The sequence below is a fragment of the Schistocerca gregaria genome, chromosome 9, assembly GCF_023897955.1.
Source record: "Schistocerca gregaria isolate iqSchGreg1 chromosome 9, iqSchGreg1.2, whole genome shotgun sequence".
NCBI lineage: Eukaryota > Metazoa > Arthropoda > Insecta > Orthoptera > Acrididae > Schistocerca > Schistocerca gregaria.
The window spans coordinates 84882687-84909737 of record NC_064928.1 but is presented as its reverse complement, the minus strand read 5'-3'; the positions used below and the strand labels follow the sequence as shown (position 1 = coordinate 84909737).

Sequence of the window (27051 nt, the reverse complement as noted above, 5' to 3'; positions counted from 1 at the left end):
CGATATCTTCACATTTTTCATGCAGCCATTTCGACTTAACTTCCCCGCAGTTCCTACTTATTTCATTCCTAAGAGCCTTGTATTTCTATATCCATGAGATTCACTGATAATTTTTGCACTTTATTTTGTACATTTCATTTTTGTGTGCCACAAATGGCTCTGAGCATTAACTTATGAGGTAGTCAGTCCCCTAGAACTTGGAACTACTTAAACCTAATTAACGTAAGGACATCACACACATCCATGCCCGAGGCAGGATTCGAACCTGCGAACGTAGCGGTTGCGCGGTTCCAGACTGAAGCGCCTAGAACCGCTCGGCCACAGTGGCCGGCTTCATTGTTGTACTTCATTCTTCCGTCGATCAGCTTCAGTACGCTATGTGATCAAAAGTATCCGGACACCTGGTTGCAAATAACTTATTAAGTTCTTGGCGCCCTCCATCGGTAATTCTGGTATTCAACATGGTGTTGGCCCACCCTTAGCCTTCATGACAGCTTCCACTCTCGCATGCATACGTTCCATCGGTTACGCTCCTAACACCAGGTGAGTCGTCGCTTGGCGTTAACCCGCGTTATGTGTGGGTTATGAGCAGCCGCTCGATCATGAAATCCAAGTTTCTTACATCCCGCCCAACTGCCATAGTACTTGCAGTGGATCCTGATGCAGTTTTGAATTCGCGGGTGATGGTCTGAATAGGCATTACGATCCTATTCAATTGTCGGCGGTCTCTGTCAAGGAATGCTTTAGTGCTGCACGTTTCCCTTCACATTTCCACTTCACTATCACATCGGAAACAGAGGCCTTAGGGATGTGTAGGAGTGTGGAAATCTCGCGTACAGACGTATGACACAAGTGACACCCAATAATCCACTTTCCAAGTCCGTGAGTTCCGCGGTGCGCCCCATTATGCTCGTACCCTCAAATATGAGGAATCCGGTACAATATCAAATCTCTGACATCGCTGTGGCAGGAAGAAGCTCCTGCGACGACAACTGAAGAAGTGCAGCCCTTCCGCAAATTGCTGCAGATTTCAATGCTGGCCCAAAATCATCGATATTGTCTTTCGGAGCCGAAGGCCCATTCGTGTACTCTTGATGACTGCACGGCACAAAGCTTTACGCCTCACCTGGGCCCGTCAACACCGTCATTGGACTGTCGATGACTGGAAAGATATTACCTGGTCACACGAGTCTCGTTTCAAATTGTATCGAGTGGATGGAGGTGTACGGGTACGGAGACAGCCTCATGAAAACATGGGCCGTGCATGTCAGCAGTGGACTGTTCAAGCTGGTGGAGACTCTGTAATGTTGTGGAGCGTGTGCAGTTGGAGTGATATGGGACCCCTGATACGTCTAGATAGGCTCTGACAGGTGACACGTACGTAAGGATCCTGTCTGATCACCTGCATCCATTCATGTCCATTGTACATTCCGACGGACTTGAGCAATTCCAGCAGGACAATGCGACACCGCACACGTTCAGACTTGCTACAGAATGTCCCCAGGAATACTCTTCAGAGTTCAAACACTTCCTCTCGCCACCAAACTCTGTAGACATGACCATTATTGAGCATGTCTGGAGTGTCTTGCAAGCCGGCCGAAGTGGCCGTGCGGTTCTGGCGCTGCAGTCTGGATCCGCGAGACCGCTACGGTCGCAGGTTCGAATCCTGCCTCGGGCATGGATGTGTGTGATGTCCTTAGGTTAGTTAGGTTTAACTAATTCTAAGTTCTAGGGGACTAATGACCACAGAAGTTGAGTCCCAAAGTGCTCAGAGCCATTTGAACCATTTGAGTGTCTTGCAACGTGCTGTTCAGAACAGATCTCTATCCCCTCTTACTATCACGGATTTATGGACAGCTCTACAGGATTCATGGTGTCAGTTTCCTCCAGCACTCTTTCAGACATTAATGGAGTCCATGCCAGGCCGAGTTGCGGTACTTCTGCGTGCTCCTGGGGGGGGTGGGGGTGGGGAGGGCGGGAGGCAAGTGTACTAGTTTCTTTGGCTGTACTAGTTTCGAAGAAAATGTACAGAGGAGCAATGACACAGGTGAGAAGTTGTGTGGGCATGACAAAGGAGTTTCCAGTAAAAATAGGGTTACATCAAGGGTCTGCACTTAGTCCCTACATCTTTGATCTGATTATGGATGTGCTGGTGAAAGATGTGAAGAAGGAAGCACCGTGGAATATGATGTTTGCGGATGATGTGGTTCTTTCTGAGCAATTGACAGACTTGAGGAAAAGTTGGAGGATTGGAGGAAGGCAGTAGAAGAAAGAGAGATGAAAATTAGCAGAGCAAAGTCAGAATATTTAGCACTGAAGGATGTGCAGATGAGATCTTGCAAGATCCAGGATGATGAGCTGAAATCGGTCTGCAAATTTAAATACCTGGGATCGTACATACAGAGGGATGGAGACTGGAAAGCGAGATACAACACCGAATAAATTGCAGTTGGAACAACTGGAGGAAAATGAGTGGAGTGTTGTGTGACAAGAAGGTGAGCATTGGGTTGAAAGGGAAAGTGTACAAGTCGGTGGTAAGGCCAGCTATGGTATACGGGGCAGAGACATGGCCAATCACAGTAGCCCAGGAAAGGAAAATGGAAGTGGCGGATATGAGGATGCTGAGGTGGATGTGTGGGGTAACAAGGAAGAACAGGAGAAGAAATGAATTTGTTAGAGGAGCTGTGAAAGTGGGACCCATGGGGAAAAAGATACAAGAGATCAGACTAAGGTGGTACGGACACTTACAGAGAAAAGGGGAAGAGTATATCGGAAACAGAGTTGAAGATATAAAGATTGAAGGAGTGAGAAGGAGAGGAAGACCGAAGATGAGGTGGAAGGATAAGATATCCGGGGGCCTAAGGGAGAAAGGATGGAAGAAGGAAGAGGCAACGGATAGAGAACTACGGAGGAGAAGGATCCAGAAGAGCAAAGCCGACCCTTCGTGACGTGGGACAAGGCGACGATAAAGAAGAAAGACTAGTTTCTTTGGCTCTTCAGTTTAAATAAAACATCCGACACACTGTGACAGAGACAGTGTTTCGCAGCCTGTGTCGTGGTTTAGTGGCGGCAATGGCAAGTGCGAAGAGATGGTGCCCCTTTAAGGCACGGAATTAACGCAAACATGGGTTTGTTTAAACAGTAATGTGTCCCTGTCTGTGACACGGAACCGTGCCCAGTACAAATGAGTGCGCTCCAAAAAGAGGAGAACGGACGAGCAATGTTTGCCCAGCGTCCGGAAGATTTAGACTTTATGGCCTGCATAAGCGTGGCACAGTTCCAGCTGTGACAAGTAGTGTTATCTGTGCCCGGAATAAATTATCGGTAATGGCTCTTCCGAACGCGCAAACGGAAGGGTCTCTGGTGTTTCGAGCACGGTAAAAAGCGATCTTCGTCATTACTTTCGTCAGTACATGTAAAACGACTGTAATAAAGGAAATATTATATTCTGGCAGGGTCAGCTACATAAATCGTGCCCCTGGCACTCTTCCTGACAACTGCATCTGTTTTAACTGTGTAGGGTCGTCATATAAAAAGTGCTAGTTTAATTCGTAGAATTTTCTTTCAGTTCTTATTTGCGTTATTAGATCAGAAATCGGGATTTAAAGCCAGTGAGAAATTAGGAAAGCCCAGCTGACAAATTTAAATATGAATAAACAGCTCCTCAATTGCTTAATTAAAGAAATTAAACTTCTTTCCGTCGTGTTATTACGTGGGCACTGGAAAAAAATATGTGCTAGCCACTGTAGAGAATTTCACAGAGGTTTGCTTCAGTACGAATGTTTAGAGCAGGAGAATTGGTTACCAAATGTAAAACTTTCACTGCATTCTTCGTCGCCAGTGCTGGAATATCATTTTCACATACTGCGAGGTGACAAAAGCCATGGAACAGCGATGTGATTTAAAGATGGCGGTAGCACCGCATACACAAAGTAGAAGAGGGCAGCGCGTTGGTGGAGCTATCATTTGTACTCAGGCGGTTCATGTGAAAATTTTGTATAGGCCGAACGGGCAGAAATTTCAAAATACGATATGAAGAACACATAAGACATAGCGCCACGAACCGATGCAATTTGTGTCATCACATTAGAACAGAGAATCACCACCTAAACCAGTTGTAACACGCTATAGAAATCTCGCACATAACACCGAAGGGCCCGAAACTAAATCTTCCGGAAGAAATAGAAGTTTACACTGATATGCGCAAATATCCCAACATTATCTTAAATAAGCAAACTGAATTAAAACGCAGAAACTAAGTCGACAACTTTATTGAAATCATCTAAATGGATCATGGGTAAATAAATTAGGCACAGATAACACCACCAGTAAACTAAACAAAGATTAAAATATTCTTACAAATCCACAGATTAATAACTGATACGCAACTATAGTACCAATAAACAGAACGAAGAATATATCTACTCGGAAACCCACAAAATAAAGCAGTCACCTAATGATAATTCTAGAAAACAACATCTCACAAACGCATAGAACAACAATACAGAGATGTGACGATAATAAATTGTTAAAAGCAGTCAAAAGAAGCTTTCGAATACAATTATAATTAGACCATCTCATAAATAGTGTGCAAACCTGCATAAACTAAAGTGTAATACATCTCCACCTATATTAACATTTCGACAGCAACGGCAATAACGACGTGCTAAGGATGTAAGTAATTCAAAATCGTTACGTAATTTGTAGAAAATAAAAATGCAGGGAAACGTTTTAGTCAAGGTTGACTTTTTTGCAGATAGCTCGAAAATTATCCTGGGGTTCTAAATGAGCTCACAGCGGTCAGAAGAGGTCAATAAAAACATTATAGCAACGTAACTGGTTTTTCAATATATAATGTCCTTACAAGACATACACAACGCAACAGGCCTACGAGAAATAAAAGCCAGTAATGTCTACCTCTACACCTATACGCTGCGAATCACTGTGAAGTGCATAGCAGAGGGTGTGCCCTAGTGTACCGGTTGTTAGGCCTTCTTCCCGTTCCATTCACGAATGGAACGCGGAAAAAATTATTGTTTGAATGTCTCTCTGCATGCTGTAATCAATCTGATCTTATCCTCACAGCCCCTATGACAGGGTTTGTAGTATACTCCTAGAGTCATCATTTCTCTGTACGTGTTCACTATCCCCTGTCAGTCCTCTTTCGTGCCGGTCCCACTCACTTCAGCAATATTCTAGGATGGGTCCCTCGAGTGATTTATCTTTATAGACTAATTGTATTTTCTAGAATTATAGCAACAAACCGAAAACTGTTAAGCCGGCCGCTCGGCAACCAGACAACGCTGATGTAAATCCAGCGGAACCTAGCTGAGTCGCGAATTACATGACCTGTGCTTAGACATCTAATGCCACATTACCATGTGATCAAAAATACCCGGACACCCCGAAAAACCTACCTCTCTCATATTAGATGCATTGTGCTGCCGCTTACTGCCGGCTAGATCTACTTCATATCAGCGAGAAAGCAGAACTGGGTGCTCAGTGGAACTCACGAAATTCGAACGTGGTGTCCGCAGCTCGTGGTAAAGTGGCTAGCGTTGCTGCCTCTGGAGCACGAGGTCCCGGGTTCGATTCCCCGCCGGACTGCGGATTTTTTTCTCTGCCCGGGGACTGGGTGTTTATGTTGTCCTCATCATTTCATTGTCATCATCGTCATTCGTGACAGTGGGTAGTTGGTGTAAGAAATCGGGACTTTGTACAGGCGCTGATGAACACACAGCTGAGCACCCCAAAAATCAAACATCATCATCATCGAACTTGGTCAGGTGACTGGGTGTCATTAGTGCCATATGTCTATACGCGAGATTTCCACATTCCTAAACATCCCTAGGTCCACTGTTTCCGATGTGATAGAGAAGTGGAAACGTGATGGGAGACATACTGCACAAAAGCCTACAGGCCTACCTCGTCTGTTCACTGACAGAGACCGCCGACAGCTGAAGAGGCAGGCATCTATCCAGACCATCACACAGGAATCCCAAACTGCATCAGGATCCAGTGCAAGTATTATGACAGTTAGGCGGGAGATGAGAAATCTTGGATTTCACGGTCGAGCGGCTGCTCATAAGCCACACACGCCGGTAATGACAAACGACGTCTGGCTTGGCGTAAGGAGCGTAAACATTGAACGAATGAACAGTGGAAAAACATTGTATGGAGTGACGAATCACGGTACAGAATTTGCCGATCCAATGGCTGAGTGTGCGTATGGTGAATGCCCTGTGAACATCATCTACCACCGTGCGTAGAACCATCAGTAAAATTCAGAGACGGTGGTGTTATGGTGTGGTCGTGTTTTTCGTGCAGTAGGCTAACACCCCTTGTCGTTTTGCGTGGCACCATCGCATCACAGACCTACATTGATGTTCGAGGCGCCTCCTTGCTTCCCACTGTTGAAGAGCAATTCGGGGATGGCAATTGCATCTTCCACCACGATCGAGCAGCACTTGATAATGCACAGGTCTGTGGCAGAGTGATTATACGACAATAACATCCCTACAATGGACTGCCTTCCACAGTGTCCCGACCTGAATGCTATACAACACCTTTGGGATGTTTTGGAACGCCGAGTTCCTGCCAGGACTCACCGACCGACATCCGATTCCTCTCCTCAGTGCAGCACTTCGTGAAGAATCGGCTGCAATTCCCCAAGAAACGTTCCAACATCTAGGTGAACGTACGCCTGGGAGAGTGCAAGCTGTCGACAAGACTAAGGTGGGCCAACACCATACTGAATTCCAGAATTACGGATTTAGGGCGCCACGAACTTGTATGTCATTTTATGGCAGGTGTCCGGGTACTTCTCATCACATAGGGTACCTCCACAAACCTACCAAATAAACTGTCGGATCCTTGATGCAGTTATGTAAGACGGACAAACAAGATGTCAAGGGGGGTAGGACGTCAAACGGGCCGACTTGGAGCAGGAGAGGCATGACAGGACATTTCAATGTCCACTGTCTATACTTTTACAAATAAATTTAAAAAACTTTGTCAGCATGACCAAGAAGGATTCCGAATTCACACTTTTAGCAGTGGAAGTTGTAAAACATAACGAAATAACTTTTTTTTTGGATGTGAAGTTTCATCTTTTTTTTTCACTTACTAATGGCAGCATTTGTTGCTATAGGTATACATTTCTTTATGAATTTTGCACAGCATGCAAAACATACTTAAAGGTGTATGAAACTCTAGAATTTTCCAAATCTATTAAAAACTGTGGTAAAAATTGAGGTACTACAAAATTTGTGTTTTTTCTAAACATGAAGTTTAAAATACAACAGCTCATTCGTTTTTTCATAAATTAAATGAATTCTAGAGTTTCATGCACCTGTAAGTATGGTGTGTATGCTGTGCCAAATCCATCAACGAATCTCTCTAATTGATGAAGAAAAGTGTACCTATAGCAACAAATGCAGCCATTAGTAAGTGGAAAAATGATGAATTTTCGAACTTCCGCTGTAATGAGTGTGATTCGTAAATCCTTCCTGGTGATGCTGACAAAGTTTTATGAATTTATTTGTAAAAGTATAGACACTGGAAATTGAAATGTCCTGTGGTGCCTCTCCTGCTCCAAGTCGGCCCGTTTGACGTCCTCCCCCCCTTAAGCAGGTGTTCGTGATGTTTCGGCTCACCAGGTACACTATAGGGCAGGGCTCCCCAACCTGTGGTCAGCGGACCCCTTAGGGGTCCGCCGCCTCTTTGTAGGGGCCTCGGTCGCCCTTCACCAAATCGTGTAAAACAATGAGTAAAATTATTGAATAAAAATGTGAAAATCAAATTCACCACAATCTTTTTTTCGTACTTCAGGTCGTATTCCGAAGCAGCCTTTGCGGTTCCTCAGTGAGAACGCACACACAGTTTAGCGCCGGAGAATGCGGCTTCTCTGATCGACTGTTTAGCAACAATACGGGGGTCGTTTGTGCGCCGGCTCACGGCGCTAGATGCGCTGAAACCTTTCACGCATGCGCGGAGCGAGCTTTGTCGACCAATCACAGCGCTCGCTGGCAGGTATGCGGCCCCAGGCATAATTAAACGTTAAACTTGCTTTGTCACTGCACTACCTATTTCATTTTTGACCTTCAAGTTGTTTTCATTCATAACGAGATTTTCACTCCGCAGCGGAGTGTGTGCTGTTATGAAACTTCCCGGCAGATTAAAACTGTGTACCCGACCGAGACTCGAACTCGGGATCTTTGCCTTTCGTGGGCAAGCGCTCTACCATCTGAGCTACCGAAGCACGACTCAGGCCCGGTACTCACAGCTATACTTTCGCCAGTAGCTCGTCCCCTACCTTCCAAACTTCACAGAAGTTCTCCTGCGAACCTTGCAAAACTAGTGCTCCTGGAAGAAACGATATTGCGGAGACATGGCTCAGCCACAGCCTGGGGGATGTTTCCAGAATGAAATTTTCACTGTGCAACTGAGTGTGCGCTGTTATGAAATTTCCCGGCAGATTAAAACTGTGTGCCCGACCGAGACTCGAACTCGGGATCTTTGCCTTTCGCGGGCAAGCGCTCTACCAGCAGAGCTACCGAAGCACGACTCAGGCCCGGTTACTCACAGCTATACTTTCGCCAGTAGCTCGTCCCCTACCTTCCAAACTTTACAGAAGCTCTCCTGCGAACCTTTCAAAACTAGTGCTCCTGGAAGAAAGGATATTGCGGAGACATGGCTTAACCACAACCTGGGGGATGTTTCCAGAATGAGATTTTCACTCTGCAGCGGAGTGTGCGCTGCTATGAAATTTCCTGGCAGATTAAAACTGTGTACCCGACCGAGACTCGAACTCGGGATCTTTGCCTTTCGCGGGCAAGCGCTCTACCATCTGAGCTACCGAAGCACGACTCAGGCCCGGTACTCACAGCTATACTTTCGCCAGTAGCTCGTCCCCCTACCTTCCAAACTTTACAGAAGCTCTCCTGCGAACCTTTCAAAACTAGTGCTCCTGGAAGAAAGGATATTGCGGAGACATGGCTTAACCACAACCTGGGGGATGTTTCCAGAATGAAATTTTCACTCCGCAGCTGAGTGTGCGCTGTTATGAAACTTTTTGGCGCTGGACCAGAATAGTAGAGCACTTTCCCACGAAAGGCAAAGGTCCCGAGTTCGAGTCTCGGCCGGGCACACAGTTTTAATCTGCCAGGAAGTGTTTTCATTCATCTCTAAACCAAAGACTATAATTACTTCTGGTGGGGGGGGGGGAGGGGGAGGGGAGTCGGGGAGTGATTGAGAACATGGAACTTACATTAAGAAGCTTTCAGTTCCCATGGGTTTCGCTCTGAAATTTGAAGTTACTGTGCCCTTGACTGACTAGCGATCCGCCATGGATTTTCGACTGAAGAATGGGTCCACCAGCTGAAAAGGTTGGGATGCCCTGCTATAGGGTGACTTCTGCACATGAGCCGCTTGCCGTTCGGATCTACGGAGCGCAGTGCTACACGGCCAATAACGGCTCACAGTACACTTGATGAGGATCGGTGAAAGACGAATGTGTCGCACGAGCGGCTACGAAGATTGGTTGGCTGTCTGGCCCGGGGGTCAGGATATGTGGGTCGGGCTGCCGTCTTCTGGCCCGTTAGGTCCGGCCGGGATCGCCGCCCTGGTAAATGGCTGTCAGTCAACCGCCGTGACGGAGACTGCCCATCCGTCTTGACTGGAGTGGCAGCCCGGATGGGGGCGTTGCGGGGGTGGTTGCGGAAGCAGAGGCGGCCTACCGGCGGAGCGGGTCGGCCTGCGAGGTTGTGGGGCCGCGGGAGGCGGAGCCTGGGGGTGGGGGCAGCTGGAGCACCGCCGGCAAGCGTGCTCGAGAGGCCGCCGGGAGGCGCCGCACAAAGGCGGGGGCGGCTGGAGCACGGCCCCACTAGGCGCCCCGCATGCGCCGCGGTTAATGCAGTCACACCTCGCCTCGCCTCGCCTCGCCTCGCCTCCGTCCCAGCAGCCCGGTCCACATCCCACCACACCGCGCACTTCCGCCGCCAGCAAACTACCAAAGTTATTGTCGTCCTACTGCACCATCAGGACCACCTGCTACATGCAATGCAGACCGCGCGCACCTAACAATGTACACTCATGAATAATTGAACGAGTGACTTCCTCCTACTATGCGCTCACTACCGTAGCTCACAAGGCAATGGGGTTTTTTGTATTAATGTTTGCCGATGACATTGCAATTCTGTCAGAGACAGCTAAGGACTTGGAAGAGCAGTGGAACGGAATAGATAGTGTCTTGAAAGGAGGATATAAGATGAACATCAATGTGGTGTGCGCACTGTAAGACCTTCGGTACACACACCATCAGATTATTTGACTTGTCGCTCTAACGAAGTAGGCGAGTGTCAGCAATATGTCTCGTGGCGTGTCTATCTTCTGCCATTAGGTCAGACGATAGAAATGCACTTGCACGCTTAGAGTAGCAGATTGACAGTGACCAGCTTTAAGAAGCAGTTGATTAATTTTCACACACATTTATTAAAATAATAACAAGCATAAAAATTACTTAAATTGGTTCTGGATGCTATTTACAATTGACAATTTGAAGTTCCTTTGGTATTGGTATCTTAATCTTATTCTAACATATATCTGTGATACTTGACAAAAGTGTCTATACATTTATCTTCATGGCTATCTACAGCAATACAATAATCTTATTAAGTGCAGACTGAAACTTGACTATAGACTGGTACAGACAAATGTAGTACTCATACAGACTGGTACAGACAAATGCAGACTGACTAATCGGAGGTCTGTACACTCGTTATAATACCTCGCGTGTTCATGTATCACTGCGCGAGTGTGAGCCACGAGGAGAAAAGGTTCTACGTTAGCAGCAGCCTCATTGGCTTCGTTACATATTAATACGCGGATCGGCGGAAGCAGAATTTGGTCCGTCTCTATGGCAGTGCCAACTCTTAGTGCGGAGACAGATGAGCGCTGCGCCTGCGCTGTTGTGCTTAGCGGGGGGGCGCTCTAGTGCGAAAGTTGCGCACGCGCTGACTACGCGGAATTATGTACACAACAATCAGCAAAAGCAAAACAAGGATAATGGAATATAGTCGAATTAAGTCGGGTGATGCTGAGGGAATTACATTCGGGAATGAGAGACTTAAACTAGTAAAGGAATTTTGCTATTTGGGGAGCAAGATAATTGATGATGATTGGTGAGGATATAAAATGTAGACTGGCAATGGCAAGGAAAGCGTTTCTGAAGAAGAGAAATTTGTTAACATCGAGTATAGATTTAAGTGTCAGGAAGTCGTTTCTGAGAGTATTTGTGTGGACTGTAGCAATGTATGGAAGTGAAATATGGATGATAAATCGGTTTAGACAAGAAGAGAATAGAAGCTTTCGAAATGTGGTCCTCCAGAAGAATGCTGAAGATTAGATGGGTAGATCACGTAACTAATGAGGAGGTATTGAATAGAATTGGGGAGAAGATGAATTTGTGGCACAACATGACTAGAAGTAGGGACTGGTTGGTAGAGACATGTGAGGCATCAAGGGATCACAAATTTTGCATTGGAGGGCAGCGTGGAGGGTATAAATCGTACAGGGAGGCTAAGAGGTGAATACACTAAGCAGGTTCAGAAGAATGGGGGTTGCAGCAGGTAGTGCGAGATGAAGCGTCTTGCAGAGGATACGGCAGCATGGAGAGCTGCATCAACCCACTCTCTGAAGACCGCGTCTATTCAGGACTTTCCCAATAGTTATATGGACAAAGAGACAATCTGATTGTCGTGTAGTCTGCTTCTCAGTATCAAGGGTTCACGGTTCTGTCTGGCTGCTATGCGGAGGGCCATTCATCGAATTCCACGTCTACATCGACACTCTGTCGGAGGCTCCTTCAGGTATCACTGTCTGACTTGCTCTTCCCTATTCCATTCCGAAATGGCGCGTGGGGCGAATGGTTGCCGGTAACCCTTTATCAGGCCTAATTTCCCGAAATGTCGCAAAGCTGTGCGCGGGAGGATGGGATGTAACATGCACTACAACTCTTCCGTAATAAACCTCTCCGTGATGCACAACGCCTCTTTTGCAGCGTCCGTCACTGGGGTTTGCTGAGCATCTCTCGCGCCGACTAATCTATTCGGTAACGAGGCGCGCCGACCTTCACGGGATCTTGTCTGTCTCTTCTATCAGTCCTTCCTGGTATGGGTCTCAGAGTGCTCAGCAGTGCTCAAGAACTGATCGAATAAGTGTTTTGTAAAGCACTACTGTTTATTTTACGTGGCCATTCCTTAGAAGGCTGCTCTGGATACTTACTCCTAGAGACACTGAAGAGCGAAGGAAACTGATAGACTCACAAGCTGCGACATTGTCGCGAAAAACCACAGTGACCCTGAAACGTCCCCTTTGAAAAATTATTACAAGACTGTGCTTAAACTGACACACAATATTTTTAGCGCAACGCAATCTGACTTCCAAAAGTCCCTACGAAAGAATGGCCCTGACTAACATTAACCTATACGTTTCACAAATCACTTACCTCACAAAAATCTTCGTTACTCAAGCTACTGCAATACAGCGAGCGCCACTACTGCCAGCTAAATAAAAGATTCAAACTACGGAAGGCACTAACTACTGATAGGTATAGTTAGCAAATGAAAGATTTTAATAGAGAACAAACAATGTATTTACCTTAGTAGTCATAATATATATATCACTTCATGACACCAATTCTTACAAATTTCAAAACTCCGCCATCTCTCTACCCACGTCCACCACTGCTGGCGGCTCACCTCCAACTGCACAACGCTACGCGCTGTTAGCATCCAGCTGCCGCTGCCCAACACTACAATGGCAGACAACAATGCAAACCAGCCACAGACTGCACACGGCACAGCCAGTGATTTTCGTACAGAGCGCTACGTGGCGGCGGCGTCACCAATAAAAGGACCTAAACAGCCTACTACATACTGAAGAGCCAAGGAAACTGATAGACTGACAAGCTGCGACATCGTCGTGAAAAACCACAGTGACCCGTATATGTTACAAGTTGCCTTTAATTTACGTCTGTGGTCACAATCTTTTCTGTTTAACGCATTACCGGTCTCGCTCTTTAATGACCATCATCAGCTCTGTCTCAAAAAACAAAGTCCTATGGCTGCAGTGCATTAGGACTTTGTTTTTTGAGACAGATCTGATGATGGTCATTAAAGAGCGAAACCGGTAATCTGTTAAACAGAAAAGATTGTGACCATAGACGTAATTTAAAGAAAAATTTAAACTGATAGACGTTTCTAATATCATGTATGGCCGCCGCGAGCACGCAGAAGTGCCGCAACACGACGTGGCATGGACTCGTCTGAAGTAGCGCTGGAGGGAACTGACACCACGAATGCTGCAGAGCTGTCCGTAAATCCGTACGAGTCGGTGGAGATCTGCTCTGAACAGCACGTTGCAAGGCATCCCAGATATGTTCAATTACAGTATGTCTAGGAATTTTGGAGACCAGCGGAAGTGTTTAAAATCAGAAGAGTGTTCTTGGAGCACTCTGTAGCAATTCTGGACCTGATGGATGTTGTACTGCTGGAAGTTCCCAAGTCCGTCGGAATGCACAATGGACATGAATGGATGCAGCACTAGCCTCACTCCATTACAGAGTCACCACGAGCTTGAACAGTCCTCTGCCGGCATGCAGGGTCCATGGATTCATGAGGTTACCTCCATACCCGCACACGTCCATCCGCTCGACACAACTTGAAACGAGACTCGTCCGAGCAGGCAACATGTTTCCTGTCGGTGTTTCCGAGCCCAGGCGAGTCGTAAAGCTTTGTGTCGTGCAGTGTCACGAGTACACGAGCGGGCTTTCGGCTCCGAAAGCCCATATCGATGATACACTCCTGGAAATTGTAATAAGTACACCGTGAATTCATTGTCCCAGGAAGGGAAAACTTTATTGACACATTTCTGGGGTCAGATACATCACATGATCACACTGACAGAACCACAGGCACATAGACACAGGCAACAGAGCATGCACAATGTCTGCACTAGTACAGTGAATATCCACCTTTCGCAGCAATGCAGGCTGCTATTCTGCCATAGAGACGATCGTAGAGATGCTGGATGTAGTCCTGTGGAACGGCTTGCCATGCCATTTCCACCTGGCGCCTCAGTTGGACCAGCGTTCGTGTTGGACGTGCAGACCGCGTGAGACGACGCTTCATCCAGTCCCAAACATGCTCAATGAGGGACAGATCCGGAGATCTTCCTGGCCAGGGTAGTTGACTTACACCTTCTAGAGCACGTTGGGTGGCACGGGATACATGCGGACGTGCATTGTCATGTTGGAACAGCAAGTTCCCTTGCCAGTCAAGGAATGGTAGAACGATGGGTTCGATGACGGTTTGGATGTACCGTGCACTATTCAGTGTCCCCTCGACGATCACCAGAGGTATACGGCCAGTGTAGGAGATCGCTCCCCACACCATGATGCCGGGTGTTGGCCCTGTGTGCCTCGGTCGTATGCAGTCCTGATTGTGGCGCTCACCTGCACGGCGCCAAACACGCATACGACCATCATTGGCACCAAGGCAGAAGCGACTCTCATCGCTGAAGACGACACGTCTCCATTCGTCCCTCCATTCACGCCTGTCGCGACACCACTGGAGGAGGGCTGCACGATGTTTGGGCGTGAGCGGAAGACGGCCTAACGGTGTGCGGGACCGTAGCCCAGCTTCATGGAGACGGTTGCGAATGGTCCTCGCCGATACCCCAGGAGCAACAGTGTCCCTAATTTGCTGGGAAGTGGCGGTGCGGTCCCCTACGGCACTGCGTAGAATCCTACGGTCTTGGCGTGCATCCGTGCGTCGCTGCGGTCCGGTCCCAGGTCGACGGGCACGTGCACCTTCCGCCGACCACTGACGAAAACATCGATGTACTGTGGAGACCTCACGTCCCACGTGTTGAGCAATTCGGCGGTACGTCCACCCGGCCTCCCGCATGCCCACTATACGCCCTCGCTCAAAGTCCGTCAACTGCACATACGGTTCACGTCCACGTTGTCGCGGCATGCTACCAGTGTTAAAGACTGCGATGGAGCTCCGTATGCCACGGCAAAGTGGCTGACACTGACGGCGGCGGTGCACAAATGCTGCGCAGCTAGCGCCATTCGACGGCCAAATCCGCGGTTCCTGGTGTGTCCGCTGTGCCGTGCGTGTGATCATTGCTTGTACAGCCCTCTCGCAGTGTCCGGAGCAAGTATGGCGGGTCTGACACACAGGTGTCAATGTGTTCTTTTTTCCATTTTCAGGAGTGTACTATAAAACACGGATAATTGTGCTGTTGTGGCACATTGTAGAACTAAAGCAAACTGGTGCTTTTCATTTATTATAATGTTCTTCTACCAAGAAAAGACGGAAGGTTCTGTTAATATGATAAAATGTGCCACAACAGTACAATTATTTGTCTTTTATAGTAGGTTACAACATGAAAGTAATATTGTAGAACAAGAGCAAACTGGTGCTTTTCATTTATTATGTCGAAGTTGCTGGGTACACGGATCGTAGACGCTGCACGCAGTCCAGCAGCGTCAGAAGGTTTGCCTGCACTTAAGGCGTACGTTCCGGGAAGACACTATAGTTCCGGTCCGGAGTGCAACATTTTGCTTCGCCAGTGAAAGCGGTTGACTGAGACCATAGCGCTTTAATCTTGCAGTACCGGTATTTAGGGGTTTCTATGGGCCAACGACAGTAGAATGAAGTCAACTGTAACTCAAGAGTGGGTCCATTTCCGGCGCTGATGCCCTTCTAGCTAGTACGATATTGTCAAATGGACTTAGAAGTCCGTGGTCGCGTAGTCTGATTAGGACTTCGATACAGTTATTTCGTCAAATATCGTATCCGATATCGGTCAAGGTTTACTCTATGTGCTGAACTCAGAGATCCTACAATATTTTACGTTTACTCAGTACAGCAGATGGAGTGTCAAAATTCAGCAACGAACAGTTCATGTTGCATATGTGATAATGGGATTGATGAAGGTCGTTTTTGTATGGTTAACAGACAGAAGGTGTTGTCTCCAAATTCGGGCAGTTTAATTATCTGGTGGGATTTCCTAACGTTGATTAGCAGGTTGGGATTCAAGGTTGATTTTTGAACGAGTGTTAGTGCTAGGTATTACACGAGGTAGATTCACATTTACTTCACCGTCTATGTTGGACGTCAACTTGCACTAACCACTAATAGACGTCAGATGGCAGCAGCAGAAGTGGAGGGTAATAAAGCGTGTCAGGGGAAGCGGATAACAGTGAAGTCGTTGTAGTAATACAGAAAAAAGAACGCTTTACCAGATGTCAGAAAGTCATATTTGCTTTCGGGTGAAGGGTGGAAGCAGTTCCAAAACGGCCGTCTGTAAACTGTTCCCGTGCCACTGTGCTTAAAGTACACCAGGCCTGGAGAAATAGCGCTATTGAAAACCGGCACCGAGGCAACTGTAGTGCACCGCGAGCCATAGATGACAGATGTGAAAGATGGCTACGGAAATACCGCGTGATCAAAAAGCCAGTATAAATTTGAAAACTGAATAAATCACGGAAAAATGTAGATAGAGAGGTACAAATTGAAACACGTGCTTGGAATGACATGGGGTTGTATTAGAACCAAAAAAATACAAAAGTCGAAAAAATGTCCGACAGATGGCGCTTCATCTGATCAGAATAGCAATAATTATCATAACAAAGTAAGACAAAGCAAATATGATGTTCTTTACGGGAAATGCTCAATATGTCCACCATCATTCGTCAACAATAGCTGTAGTCGAGGAATAATGTTGAGAACAGCACTGTACAGCATGTCCGGAGTTATGGTGAGGCATTGGCGTCGGATGTTGTCTTTCAGCATCCCTAGCGATGTCGGTCGATCACGATACACTTGCGACTTCAGGTAACCCCAAAGCCAATGATCGCACGGACTGAGGTCTTTCACGCGTCTAGCAATACTTTTTTTTTCTAATAAAACCCCTATGTCAATCCAAGCATGTGTGTCAATTTGTACCTCTCTAACTACATTATTCCGTGGTTTATTAAGTTTTCAAATTTATACTGACTTTTTGGTCATCCGGTATATGTAGGTGAATAGATGTGCAGCTGTTGAACGACTGACCATCGCGATTAACCAAGTGACTACCAACGACTGTTCAACGAATGTTCCTGCATGTGGGCCACTACAGCAGGTGCCTGTTTGATGCACACATGCTAAGTACTGTTTATCGGCTACAAACGCTGAAATATACACGCCAGTACCACAATTCGACATCCACCGACTAGCGACAGGTGACCAGTGAAGATGAATCACGTTTTATGCTCATCAGACTGAATTCAAAACACACTGCAATAATCATCGGAAGCGTCTAGGCCACAGGAGGGTGCATTATGCTCTGGGATGACATGTGGAATAATCGGGTCTACTGTCGGATGTTTGTGTCGCTCTGGCACAATATTTCGGCCACGTAACTCGTAACAGTAGCACCTGAAGAAGGCAACGAGTTACGTGGCCGAAATTTGTGCCAGCGTGACACAAACATCCGGCAGTAGACCCGATTATTCCACATGTCACGATCTCGCCGGGAAAGCCTGAAGAGTTTCATGGTCTGGGCTGTTTTCGTAACATTCCCTGGGGTCTGGAAGGCACAATGGTTCAACACAAGTATGCATCAAATCCCCACGACCACCACAAACGCACCTTTTGTTTTCCTCGGCATGATGGCATCTACCAGCAGGACAATGCAACGTGTCACACAGAGCACGCAGTGTAAATGTATGACCGGCCGTTGTGGCCGAACGGTTCTAGGCGCTTCAGTCTGGAATAGCGCGACCGCTACGGTCGCAGGTTCGAATCCTGCATCGGGCATGGATGCGTGTGATGCCCTTAGGTGAGTTAGGAGTTAGGTTTAAGTAGTTCTAAGTTCTAGGGGACTTTGACATACAAATGGCATTGCGAAAAAACACGCAAAAAAGTAGAAGCACGAAATTATCTAATACGAAAGCTGTCCAATAGCAAACGGGGTGCCAAACCTATCGTGGTCAGTACTTCAGCCCAAGCTTTGTGCTTCTCAACTACCGAATATGCCTGCCCGGTATGGTGCAGATCCGCCCACGCAAAAAAGGTAGATATTAGCTTGAATAAAACATGCAGGATAGTGACAGGCTGCATGGAGCTAACCCCCATAGGAAACCTTCACAGGGCCGCAGGTTTCACAAACCCTGACTCACGTAGGAAAGCCCATGAACATACCGAGAAGCTAAAACAAACCTTTGATGCCCGTCACTCAATATTTGTCCTAGAGTGTGGCCCCAGCAGACTCAAATCCAGACGCCGTTTCCTAAGTTGTAGATGAGTCCCCCCAGCTACTATCCAGTAAGAGAGGACCCACCAAGCGGCGTTTCTGGTGACTGGAAAACCTGGAGAATGCTTAACCGCATCAGAACTGAGGTGGCTCCTGTGAAATCTAATCTGATCAAATGGGGTTTGTTGGACGAAAATGACGACAAATGCGACTGCGGCACTCGGCAGGACATGGAACATCTTCCACAAAGCTCTGCCTGCCCCCACAGATGCACCCTTGACGATCTATGGCTGGCTAAAGAAGCAGGATTGGACATTGCCCAATACTGGGCAAACAAATGTTAGTTTCCGGACACGAAAAAATAAAGTAAGTCTAGGGGACTGACGACCGCAAATGTTAAGTAAGTCCCATAGTGCTCAGAGCCATTTGATCCATTTGTACATGTATGATTACAAGGATGAGTTTACCAGTATGCTCTGGCCACCAAAGTCTCCACATCTAAACCCAATCCAGAAACTGTAGGACCACGTCGATCCGTTTTATGGTGCTACGTGTGCTCAACCCAGAAACTAAGGCAGCTGACCATAGCACTGGAGTCCGCACATCTCCACACCCGCGTTGGTGCCTTCCAGAACCTTACTGACTTTCTTACTGAACGTTTCGCAGCGGCCGGCGCAACAGACATTCGTTACCCAGGCTTTTGACAGGTGGTCGCATTAATGTGACTGGACAGTATGACTTGCAGTTGAGTTAACTTAATAGATATGAAATGTTAGGATGAGGTCTTGGGAAATCACTGGTGGCCTTTCTTTTACTCGTTGCCTCGAATTGTGTTAGTGTAATTGGTACGTAGCGCTGGTTACACTTTCAGATTGTTGAGGGATCTTTGGAGTGAGTGGAGCGCAGTATTGTCCGTGAACTGCAGTAGATAGACAGGACGGAGAATTTCGGGTGTAAATTAGTAATTGAAGGATTGATTGGTGGGGCATGCCTTCAGTTTTGCGAAAGAAGCAGGTGTAGTTGTTGTGTGTTGTAAGTTGCGTGGATTGCTATTTAGAAATAATGAATTTTTAGGATGCTGACACCTGCGGTGTTCCAACTGTCAGGCAGTTTGCAATACGGGGCTGTAGAAATTTTTAATTTCTGGTCAGAGGAAGATGGAGGCTTAGCGGTGGTAATTTCGTTGGTACAGGAAGTGAATAAGATCTGCAAGGTGATCACACACGACTGGGAAATCCCGGCCAACAATACCATACGATCATTTCATTTATGTTTGAAAATTTATTCGGCTGGGGACACTTGATGATACCCATACGAAGGTGTTGAAACAGTTATTTGTAGCGGGCAGTAAGGAACATTAGGGTATAAAGTGTTGCTGATGAGAGGGCCAGATTTGGAACACAAGCTCAGACTGAAACAGGTACAGAACAGTCAGTCTTTTCCGAAATTTAAACTATTTGTGGCCCAGCATGGCTTTGAACTAGGGTCTTCCCTAAACATGAATTCAATGTAATATCATTTGTCCACATTCCACGGCTTTGGATTTAGAAAGGGTGGATATAAAGGCCTTGTGCAAAGCAGCGTGATGGCGTAGTGGTTACTATATCGGACTCATATCTCGGTGCCATCCTGACTTAGGTTAGCCGAGATTTCCGTAAATCACTCCAGGCAAATGCTGAGACCTTTTCATTGAAAATAGCACATCCGATTTCCTTCCTTATCGTTTGTAATACGAGATTGTGATCTGTTTGTAATGACATAGCTGTCGAGCACTCAGCACTCCGTCTTCAGGCCAGAAGTGGTCCATCGGGACCAACCGACAGCCTTGTCGTCCTCAGCGGAGAATGCGAATAGGAGTGGCGTGTGGTCAGCAGACTGCTCTCCCAGCCGTTACGATGGATTTCGTTGACTGGATCCGTTACTATTCGGTCGAGTAGCTTCTCAGATTGGCATTACGAGGCTGAGTGCACCCTGAAAACAGCAATAGCGCACGGTGGCACGGATGGTTACCCATCCAAGTGCCGGCCACGCCCGACAGCACTTAACTTGGGTGAGCTGATAGTAACCGATATATCCAGTGCAGCAAGGCCGTTACCCTGTCAACGAAACGTTAAACTAATCTTCATTCATTGAAAAGACTGGTGGGTCGCCAGGAGGAGGCCTCGCTAGGTCGTTCTTTTGGTTTTGGGAGGGGACAAATTTTGAGGACTTCCATGGGTCTGGGTAGAAGACGGTTTACAGCAGGGGTGCACAAACGTGCTTGTGCTGGGGACTGCAAACCCCTAAATGCGACTGCATAGGGGCGACAACAATAAATTTGGAAATTTAGGTTAAGCCTATGCACTAGTTAATCTAGCTTAAACTATCTTACGCTTGCGACAACACACACACCTATGCCCGAGGGAGGACTCGAACCAGCGACGGTGGGAGCCACGCGAACCGTGGCTAGACGCAATAGACCGTGCGGTTACCCAGCGCAGCAACAATAAATATGTACACAGTGTAACGGATATATTTATATGTCGTACCTTAATTTGTACACACATCACTGCGTTGAGTTTTTTTTTCTTTTTCCTCTAAGTTGAACAGTGTTCCCACAAACACGACACAAACTTTACGACCTAATGTTTTCTGCATGGCCGTAATGTACCACTGAAAGGACTGCCTCTGTAAGTGTAGACTAATCATTTAGAGTTGACGTGTCCACACTTCAACAGGTGACCTGCAGCGCAGGGAAAAACAAGCGTTAATAGCTTGTTCTTGACGTATGTATTCGGAGGTACTACTCAACCTAAAAATATACGTCTTGTAGTAGCTGTAATTATAGCTCTGCAATTGACGTAAATGTTGTTCAGTACACGGTCCTCAGTCACCAACGGCAACATCTGCACTTACCACCGTTATACCCTTGATATACAGGGTGGGCGAGAACTTACTCTCTATTAAAAATTTCCTATAGCGCTTTATATATTTAACCAATTTTCATGAGACAAGAAACAGTTTCCAGAATGATATTTTCACTCTGCAGCGGAGTGTGCGCTGATATGAAACTTCCTGGCAGATTAAAACTTTGTCCCGACCGAAACTCGAATTCGGGACCTTTGCCTTTCGCAGCTGCCGAAGCACGACTCACGCCCGCTACTCACAGCTTTACTTCTGCCAGTATCTCGTCTCCTACCTTCCAAACTTTACAGAAGCTCTCCTGCGAACCTTGCAGAACTAGCACTCCTCAAAGAAAGGATACTGCGGAGAGATGACTTAGCCACAGCCTGGGGCATGTTTCCAGAATGATATTTTCAAGGTTCGCATTAGAGCTTCTGTAAAGTTTGGAAGGTAGGAGACGAGGTACTGGCAGAAGTAAAGCTGCGAGTAGCGGTCGTGAGTCGTGCTTCGGTAGCTCAGATGGTAGAGCACTTACCCGCGAAAGGCGAAGGTCCCTAGTTCGAGTCTCGGTCGGGCACACAGTTTTAATTTGACAGGAAGTTTCAAGAAACAGTTTGTTTTTTACATAATAGAACTGTTAAGCGGATATGGATGTTTCCGACAGACTTGTACACATAATACAGCGGTTTGTTTCCAAGAATTCATGAAGTTTTTGGTTTTGTGCGATGAACTTCTCCTTAGGTCGGGAGTCCTTGCTGACCATTCAACCGGGGGGAGGGGGGGGGGGGGCATGACACGACGTCTCAACCAGCGTCCTGGAAAATGGGTGTCGGACCTAGCGTGAGTAAGGCATGTGAAGTAACTCGTGGCCCAATCTCTCATAAATGTTATACTACACTCCTGGAAATGGAAGAAAGAACACATTGACACCGGTGTGTCAGACCCGCCATACTTGCTCCGGACACTGCGAGAGGGCTGTACCAGCAATGATCACACGCACGGCACAGCGGACACACCAGGAACCGCGCTGTTGGCCGTCGCATGGCGCTAGCTGCGCAGCATTTGTGCACCGCCGCCGTCAGTGTCAGCCAGTTTGCCGTGGCATACGGAGCTCCATCGCAGTCTTTAACACTGGTAGCATGCCGCGACAGCGTGGACGTGAACCGTATGTGCAGTTGACGGACTTTGAGCGAGGGCGTATAGTGGGCATGCGGGAGGCCGGGTGGACGTACCGCGGAATTGCTCAACATTTGGGGCGTGATGTCTCCACAGTACATCGATGTTGTCGCCAGTGGTCGGCGGAAGGTGCACGTGCCCGTCGACCTGGGACCGGACCGCAGCGACGCACAGATGCACGCCAAGACCGTAGGATCGTACGCAGTGCCGTAGGGGACCGCACCGCCACTTCCCAGCAAATTAGGGACACTGTTGCTCCTGGGGTATCGGCGAGGACCATTCGCAACCGTCTCCATGAAGCTGGGCTACGGTCCCGCACACCATTAGGCCGTCTTCCGCTCACGCCCCAATATCGTGCAGCTCGCCTCCAGTGCTGTCGCGACAGGCGTGAATGGAGGGACGAATGGAGACGTGTCGTCTTCAGCGATGAGAGTCGCTTCTGCCTTGGTGCCAATGATGGTCGTATGCGTGTTTGGCGCCGTGCTGGTGAGCGCCACAATCAGGACTGCATACGACCGAGGCACACAGGGCCAACACCCGGCATCATGGTGTGGGGAGCCATCTCCTACACTGGCCATACACCTCTGGTGATCGTTAGGGCACACTGAATAGTGCACGGTACATCCAAACCGTCATCGAACCCATCGTTCTACCATTCCTAGACCGGCAAGGGAACTTGCTGTTCCAACAGGACAATGCACGTCCACATGTATCCCGTGCCACCCAACGTGCTCTAGAAGTTGTAAGTCAACTACCCTGGCCAGCAAGATCTCCGGATCGGTCCCCCATTGAGCATGTTTGGGACTGTATGAAGCGTCGTCTCACGCGGTCTGCACGTCCAGCACGAACGCTGGTCCAACTGAGGTGCCAGGTGGAAATGGCATGGCAGGCCGTTCAACAGGACTACATCCAGCATCTCTACGATCGTCTCCATGGGAGAATAGCAGCCTGCATTGCTGCGAAAGGTGGATATACACTGTACTAGTGCCGACATTGTGCATGCTCTGTTGCCTGTGTCTATGTGCCTGTGGTTCTGTCAGTGTGATCATGTGATGTATCTGACCCCAGGAATGTGTCAATAAAGTTTCCACCTCCTGGAACAATGACTCACTTTGTTCTTATTTCAATTTCCAGGAGTGTATATCTGTCCCGTTTGTATACAATTCAGTGAACAAAATTTTCAAGCATATCAAGGTACCATTCTACATTCATTGTGTCCTGAACGAGACATGGTCGCATAATTTTCTTGGATGTCATGCCACACCACCTTATGTCGGCGATGATCAACAATCACATACGGATCCTCTGTTGTCCAATAATTCCAATCGTGCAGGTTTGCAAACTCCCCAACATGAAACACGGCTTCCTCTGACCACAGGATATTACTGAAAATATCGGATCAGTCTCCATACCAAGGAAGCATCACCTCCCCATATTCCAACCGATGATCCCTGGCAGTAACGTTGTTTCCGTGGACGAAAATTCAGTTCTCACTTCAGAACAGTTCGGATTGTGTGTCGCATTGATTCGCTTTCGCAAGATGCATGTCTTTAAGATTTCTAAAGAGTTCAAGGAAAATTTTCTGAAACATTTGCATATTTCCCTCATGCTGCATGTTGGGGATCGACCGCTTGTCCTAACATCACACAATCTGTCCGTTAGCTGCGAGTGGCAATTCCTTACGGTCTTTGCAGCTACCGAGGCACGGGGTCCTTTCACAGTCCCCCTGTAGTTGTACCACAGGTCGCCTCGACTGTGGCTGAGACCACTCACACAGGGCTAGACACAGCGCCATGGTCTGCGACTGACAGTTGCAACGACGTAAACGAGTTATAATGTAATAAATCCTGTGACTGCAGAGAACGAAAAGTTTTTATTTCATGAAAATCAGTTAAGTTATGTAACAGGTTATAAACCATTTTGAGTACGAAGTTAATTCTCGCCCACCCTGTGTATTCGATACTGTGCAACAAATATGTCCTACCACAAGTGTTCCTTATTTTAGGAGGAGATGGTTCCTACTCTGAGATGAAGAGGTTGGCATAGTTGATGTTCGTAGCGGGGCACATCGAAGCAGTCAGAAGACTGATGATAAACAAAAAAAGGTTGTTAGTATGATGCAAAGCTGTTTGCAATCCCAGGAAGGATAATGGACATGCCCTGAGACCGTAGTTCGTGATGAAGTCACGAATGAAGTTAGAGGCGTGCCCTTTCGCGATTGTGAGGCTCGTACGCAGTCGGTGGAGATGGCGGAGTGGCCGCATTAGTGACTGCTGGGTTGTGTGCGAGAGATTCCTCGGCTCCTTTGAGCCGGAGCACAAGAGCACCGCAGGGGCGTGCAGTGACAGGGGACAGGCCGCTGTCGCAGCAGCGCGCCACAGACGCTGAGACAGTCGGGGAGGCTGTCGGGGGTGGATGAGCGCTGGGTGCAGTGGAGGCGGGAGGGGCAGGGGGAGGGGAAGGCCGTGGCGACAAACAGAGGGGACGCCGCCGCGCCGGACGCTGTGCGTGGACAATGGCCGCCCGCTGAAACAAAAGAGGGCGACGCGGAGACAAAGGGCGGCGGCGCCGTGCCGTCCCCAGATAGCGGCGGCGGCCGCTGCAGACGACTTGTTTGTCCCCAGAAAGGCCGCGGTGGCAGAACAGCCGGGGCGCGCCGCGCTGCTGGCCAGATATTAAAGGTGCTGCGGTGCGCTTGTGTGTGGGGCAGGGGGACAGCGTGCGGCGACAAATGTGGGCCGCGTTGTCAGCCCAGGGGCAACCGTGTAGAAACTCTTCCCTATTGTTCCACATACTTCACAGGCAGCACCAAGACAGACCAAAGAGGACATCTGCTGTGATACAAAGCTGCAAGTATTGTTGTGGGGAATTCGTCGGTAACCTGAGTGAGGATGGTTTTAGGACTCACAATACGAGCAGAGTGATCTGGGGCGGAGGCGACTCGCCGCTGTGCTGGCCATGCGGTGGTGATTCATTGGAGTCGGCGCACTTGTTCTGCATGTCTGTCCGATGTGGAGGTCCGGTGGGGCCCCGGAGGCAACTAGTTGCTGAATTTTTGAATCGTCTGCCAGGTTAGGGTGTGGGCTCGGTTGGCTCTTCAGCTTTTCCCCTGGAAGCTCCAGCAGCGGTTTCTGAACTTTTCTGATGTGGGACGGTGTTGTTGGAACTTTTTGCTGTGCGTGTGGCTCGTTACGATATTTGTTGGTACTAATTTATTTTCTCAACTGGAGTCCTGCCCGGAGTTGCGGTCAAAAGAAATGGCTCTGAGCACTATGGGACTTAACATCGCAGGTCATCAGTCCCTCTAGAACTTAGAACTAGTTAAACCTAACTAACCTAAGGACATCACGCACATCCATGCCCGAGGCAGGATTCGAACCTCCGATCGTAGCGGTCGCACGGTTCCAGACTGAAGCGCCTGCAGTATGCATTTCGTATCGACCGGGAACAAGTGCTGCCCCCTTCTTCAGACGCAACTCGGCGAGAGAAGTTGTAACAACTGATTTTTCTCTGGCTTCAGGGACTATATTCCATGACCTTACTTCTGGCTCGTCACTTCATGTAGCCAGTGGCATGCCCATGGCTCAGGCTGTATCCACTACCCATTTTCTGTTTATCTGCGTAGCACTTGCAACTTACGTTCTCAATTATTTCCTGGATGTATGCCAATCTCTGTCTTCCTCAACAGTTCTTAACCTCTACAGCTCCCTCTAGCACCATGTAAGTTATTCCCTGATCTCTTAACAGACGTCCCATTATTCCGTCTCTTCTCCTTGTCAGTGTTTGCCATATATTCCTTTCCTCTCCAATTCTGCACACAATCTTCTCATTCCTTACCTTATCAATCCACTTGATTTTCAACATTCGTATGCAGCACCACATCTCAAATGCTTCGATTCTCTTCTGTTCCGGGTTTCCCACAGTTCATATTCGCTATTATACAATCCTGTGTTCCGGCCGGAGTGGCCGAGCTGATCTAGGCGCTTCAGTCTGCGGTCGCAGGTTCGAATCCTGCCTCGAGCTTGGATGTGTGTCATCCTTAGGTTAGTTAGGTTTAAGTAGTTCTTAGTTCTAGGGGAATGATTACCTCAGATGTTAGGTCCCATAGTGCTCAGAGCCATTTGAATCTTTTTTTTTTTTTTTTCTTAGTTCCAAACGTGCATTCTCAGAAACTTGTTCCTCAAATTAAGGCCTATGTTATTGCCGTTTCTAATCTGATGTCCTCCTCACTCCGTCCGTCATGTTTTATTTTACTGTCTATGCCTACTTCTGTGTGGTTGCTATGCTATTCACAATTATGTGCCTGGCAGAGGTCTCTGTGAACCACTTTCAAGTTGTCTCTCTACCGTTGCACTCTCGAACGGCGCGCAGGAAAAAACGAGCACTTAATTTTTTCTTTGCCAGCCCTGATTTCTATTATTTTATCGTGATGATCATTTCTCCCTATGTAGGTGGATGCCAACAGAATGGTTTCGCAATCGGAGGAGGAAGGTGGTGTTTGATATCTCATGAGAAGATCCCGTCGCAACGAAAAACTCCTTTGTTTTAATGATTGCCACACCAATTCATGTATTTTGTCTGTATCACTGTCTCCTCTATTTCTCGATGGTACAAAAGGACCTGCCCTTCTTTGTACTTTTTCGATGTCATCCGTCAGTCCCACCTGATGCGGATCCCACACCGCAC

The 27051-nt window shown here is 47.7% G+C and overlaps 1 protein-coding gene across 1 annotated transcript in view; it reads left to right on the top strand.

The window, feature by feature from the left end:
- LOC126291593 (neuroglobin-like) overlaps window positions 1-27051 on the top strand; it is an 804393-nt gene that overhangs the window by 599464 nt on the left and 177878 nt on the right. The window lies entirely within an intron of this gene.